We start from the raw sequence: 5,000 nt of genomic DNA, 5'->3' as shown, positions 1-5,000 counted from the left end.
TGTGGCTTTTAAAGTGATGTCGACAGGGCGGCGGAGGGCAATTTGCTGCTGGTCGTGGTGGTGCTGGTCGCCGTTGTTGTTGGGCTGGCGGCATAAAGCTGCTTGAGCGACAATGGTCTGCTGCGTCATTGGGGGTGCATCTTGTAACCTGTGCCGGGCAGCCAGGGATGCTGGATGGCGGAGCGGCCTGCAAGCCGAGCGCCTTTCTTCGGAAGCGGGCTTGATCGGCCAGCCGGCGGGTGGAAAACTTCGGTCGGCCAGTTCTGGCTGTCTGATGCGGCCGGGGCCGAAATGCGGATCTCTCCGCCGTCCCGTGTCGGACCGCTGTCGGCCATACCTCGTTGGAAAGCGGCGGCGACGCCGCAGGCGGCGGTGTCAGCCCGCTCCCGCATGGACGAGGCACGGCGTCGCTAGGCCGCTTGGCCCGCCGGGCAACCGGCATCCGCTGCAGTCTTTGGGCAGTAACATGACGACGCAACGTGGCAACTGGCGCGGGAAAAGAGCGTCCGCTGCGGCCGGACGGGTCGCACCGGAGGCCAGCGACGGCGTGCGGCCGGCTCTTTGGCCGGCGGAGGTGCAGCCGTTGGCTGGAGACCGCTTTCCGACGGCTATCTCCGCTGGTGGGCCAGCTGTGCTCGTCGGGTGCGCGGCGCGGGGAAGAGGAAGGCAAGCGGCATCGAACGCTACCACATTCCTGCGGGCCGACCCGAAGCCGAGCGCGCTGGAAGTCCGCGAAATGCAACCGGAGAAGAAAGTCTGAATGTGGCAACTGATGAACTGAAAATTGTCGGCGGCAAATGGTTAACCAAATGGGTTGAAGGTGGCAAACCATTAACCGAAAACTCTGGCAAATGGTTAACCGGCGTGTTAAGATGGTATCTTTAATAAAAGACGGAAATGACGAAGCCAACATAGCCAAACGAAGGCGGGGACGTTAGTGTGGCAGAAGGGCATGTCTTTAAGCCGTCGGGCGAATGTCCCTGCCAGTTGGAATCTTTTCGGGAAAAAGGGTGAAAAAATCGGAAAGGCCTAGCCGTCCGCCGTGGGGTGCGTTCGCTCGGGCTCGGCCAGCCGCGTCGATGGGTGCCGGAACGGTGCGGCTGCGCTCCGGGAGTGCGGAGATACGGCCTGTCAAGTTTCGTCCCGGAAGTCTGGATGGAGCAAAATCCGAAGCCGTTTGCGGGAAATTAGTTCCAGGGCTCGGCGACCGAAGTCAAATCCGTCCCGCCAACTTGACACTTGTCATTTCTGTCCTTGGGGGTTGGCGGGGTACCTGCACAGAGGTAGGAGGTGGCTGATCGAGAATTGGTGAGTTTTCCAAAGTCACGTCTCGAGCCTCCAGGTCTGCAGAGACCGACCAGGGCTGCCGCCCAACCGACTATTCACCCTTTTTGGGCGGGAATTTTTTCCATTTTTGCCCATTTTTCGGGTTTTTGGTCGGGCTTCAAAAACGGCAGCCCGAGGCCTGGCAGAGGCCGGGGCATGTCCCCGGTCGCGCCAGGCGGCACGCGCGACCCGATTAGGCCCCGAAAGGAGTCGGGAAATCGGCAGACCTGCCCGAGTTCAGCCCGGGGGAGGCGGGGGGCAGGTCGGTTCGGCTCAAATCATTAACCAAAGCCGAGACTTGGTCTCGCTGGCGCAACCGAAGTGCCAGGCTGGATAACTCATTAACCAGAAGGCGGCTGGAGGCAGGCAGGGCTGATGGCTGAGGCCGGGTGGAGGCCACCCGCGGCCGGGAAAGTCAAAAGTCCCGTTGTGTGGAAGTCTATGAGGTCAGATTCGGCCGCCTTACCGGGCCTTCGGTTGATGGTTTCCCGCTTGGGCAAGCGAGTCGGCCCGGCAAAGTGGCCACTTGCATTTTCTGGCAAGTGTCTGCGAACAACGTTAATGAGTTGAACCTCGGCAATTGTCGGAAGTCCCGATGAAGAAATGAAAATGCCCCTTTTGCGGGGATTTGGATGCTCATGGCCGGCAGCAGGTGGCCCGACGCCCCGCCAACTTGACACTTGTCATTTCTGTCCTTGGGGGTTGGCGGGGTATCTGCACAGAGGTAGGAGGTGGCAGAATCGAGACTTGGTGAGTTTTCCAAACAAACGTCTCGAGCCTCCAGGTCTGCAGAGACCGACCAGGGCTGCCGCCCAACCGACTATTCACCCTTTTTGGGCGGGAATTTATTCCCTTTTTGCCCATTTTTCGGGTTTTTGGTCGGGCTTCAAAAGCGGCTGCCCGAGGCCTGGCAGAGGCCGGGGCATGGTCCCCGATCGCGCCAGGCGGCTCGCGCGACGCGATTAGGCCCCGAAAGGAGTCGGGAAATCGGCAGACCTGCCCGAGTTCAGCCCGGGGGAGGCGGGGGGCAGGTCGGTTCGGCTCAAATCATTAACCAAAGCCGAGACTTGGTCTCGCTGGCGCAACCGAAGTGCCAGGCTGGATAACTCATTAACCAGAAGGCGGCTGGAGGCAGGCAGGGCTGATGGCTGAGGCCGGGTGGAGGCCACCCGCGGCCGGGAAAGTCAAAAGTCCCGTTGTGTGGAAGTCTATGAGGTCAGATTCGGCCGCCTTACCGGGCCTTCGGTTGATGGTTTCCCGCTTGGGCAAGCGAGTCGGCCCGGCAAAGTGGCCACTTGCATTTTCTGGCAAGTGTCTGCGAACAACGTTAATGAGTTGAACCTCGGCAATTGTCGGAAGTCCCGATGAAGAAATGAAAATGCCCCTTTTGCGGGGATTTGGATGCTCATGGCCGGCAGCAGGTGGCCCGACGCCCCGCCAACTTGACACTTGTCATTTCTGTCCTTGGGGGTTGGCGGGGTATCTGCACAGAGGTAGGAGGTGGCAGAATCGAGACTTGGTGAGTTTTCCAAACAAACGTCTCGAGCCTCCAGGTCTGCAGAGACCGACCAGGGCTGCCGCCCAACCGACTATTCACCCTTTTTGGGCGGGAATTTATTCCCTTTTTGCCCATTTTTCGGGTTTTTGGTCGGGCTTCAAAAGCGGCTGCCCGAGGCCTGGCAGAGGCCGGGGCATGGGCCCCGATCGCGCCAGGCGGCTCGCGCGACCCGATTAGGCCCCGAAAGGAGTCGGGAAATCGGCAGACCTGCCCGAGTTCAGCCCGCGGTGGCGGGGGGCAGGTCGGTTCGGCTCAAATCAATAACCAAAGCCGAGACTTGGTCTCGCTGGCGCAACCGAAGTGCCAGGCTGGATAACTCATTAACCAGAAGGCGGCTGGAGGCAGGCAGGGCTGATGGCTGAGGCCGGGTGGAGGCCACCCGCGGCCGGGAAAGTCAAAAGTCCCGTTGTGTGGAAGTCTATGAGGTCAGATTCGGCCGCCTTACCGGGCCTTCGGTTGATGGTTTCCCGCTTGGGCAAGCGAGTCGGCCCGGCAAAGTGGCCACTTGCATTTTCTGGCAAGTGTCTGCGAACAACGTTAATGAGTTGAACCTTGGAAATTGCCGGAAGTCCCGATGAAGAAATGAAAATGCCCCTTTTGCGGGGATTTGGATGCTCATGGCCGGCAGCAGGTGGCCCGACGCCCCGCCAACTTGACACTTGTCATTTCTGTCCTTGGGGGTTGGCGGGGTATCTGCACAGAGGTAGGAGGTGGCAGAATCGAGACTTGGTGAGTTTTCCAAACAAACGTCTCGAGCCTCCAGGTCTGCAGAGACCGACCAGGGCTGCCGCCCAACCGACTATTCACCCTTTTTGGGCGGGAATTTATTCCCTTTTTGCCCATTTTTCGGGTTTTTGGTCGGGCTTCAAAAGCGGCTGCCCGAGGCCTGGCAGAGGCCGGGGCATGGTCCCCGATCGCGCCAGGCGGCTCGCGCGACGCGATTAGGCCCCGAAAGGAGTCGGGAAATCGGCAGACCTGCCCGAGTTCAGCCCGGGGGAGGCGGGGGGCAGGTCGGTTCGGCTCAAATCATTAACCAAAGCCGAGACTTGGTCTCGCTGGCGCAACCGAAGTGCCAGGCTGGATAACTCATTAACCAGAAGGCGGCTGGAGGCAGGCAGGGCTGATGGCTGAGGCCGGGTGGAGGCCACCCGCGGCCGGGAAAGTCAAAAGTCCCGTTGTGTGGAAGTCTATGAGGTCAGATTCGGCCGCCTTACCGGGCCTTCGGTTGATGGTTTCCCGCTTGGGCAAGCGAGTCGGCCCGGCAAAGTGGCCACTTGCATTTTCTGGCAAGTGTCTGCGAACAACGTTAATGAGTTGAACCTCGGCAATTGTCGGAAGTCCCGATGAAGAAATGAAAATGCCCCTTTTGCGGGGATTTGGATGCTCATGGCCGGCAGCAGGTGGCCCGACGCCCCGCCAACTTGACACTTGTCATTTCTGTCCTTGGGGGTTGGCGGGGTATCTGCACAGAGGTAGGAGGTGGCAGAATCGAGACTTGGTGAGTTTTCCAAACAAACGTCTCGAGCCTCCAGGTCTGCAGAGACCGACCAGGGCTGCCGCCCAACCGACTATTCACCCTTTTTGGGCGGGAATTTATTCCCTTTTTGCCCATTTTTCGGGTTTTTGGTCGGGCTTCAAAAGCGGCTGCCCGAGGACTGGCAGAGGCCGGGGCATGGGCCCCGATCGCGCCAGGCGGCTCGCGCGACCCGATTAGGCCCCGAAAGGAGTCGGGAAATCGGCAGACCTGCCCGAGTTCAGCCCGCGGTGGCGGGGGGCAGGTCGGTTCGGCTCAAATCATTAACCAAAGCCGAGACTTGGTCTCGCTGGCGCAACCGAAGTGCCAGGCTGGATAACTCATTAACCAGAAGGCGGCTGGAGGCAGGCAGGGCTGATGGCTGAGGCCGGGTGGAGGCCACCCGCGGCCGGGAAAGTCAAAAGTCCCGTTGTGTGGAAGTCTATGAGGTCAGATTCGGCCGCCTTACCGGGCCTTCGGTTGATGGTTTCCCGCTTGGGCAAGCGAGTCGGCCCGGCAAAGTGGCCACTTGCATTTTCTGGCAAGTGTCTGCGAACAACGTTAATGGGTTGAACCTTGGAAATTGCCGGAAGTCCCGATGAA

Source organism: Pristiophorus japonicus, unplaced genomic scaffold, assembly GCF_044704955.1.
Source record: "Pristiophorus japonicus isolate sPriJap1 unplaced genomic scaffold, sPriJap1.hap1 HAP1_SCAFFOLD_1099, whole genome shotgun sequence".
Classification (NCBI taxonomy): domain Eukaryota; kingdom Metazoa; phylum Chordata; class Chondrichthyes; family Pristiophoridae; genus Pristiophorus; species Pristiophorus japonicus.
This window is presented reverse-complemented; position numbering follows the sequence as displayed.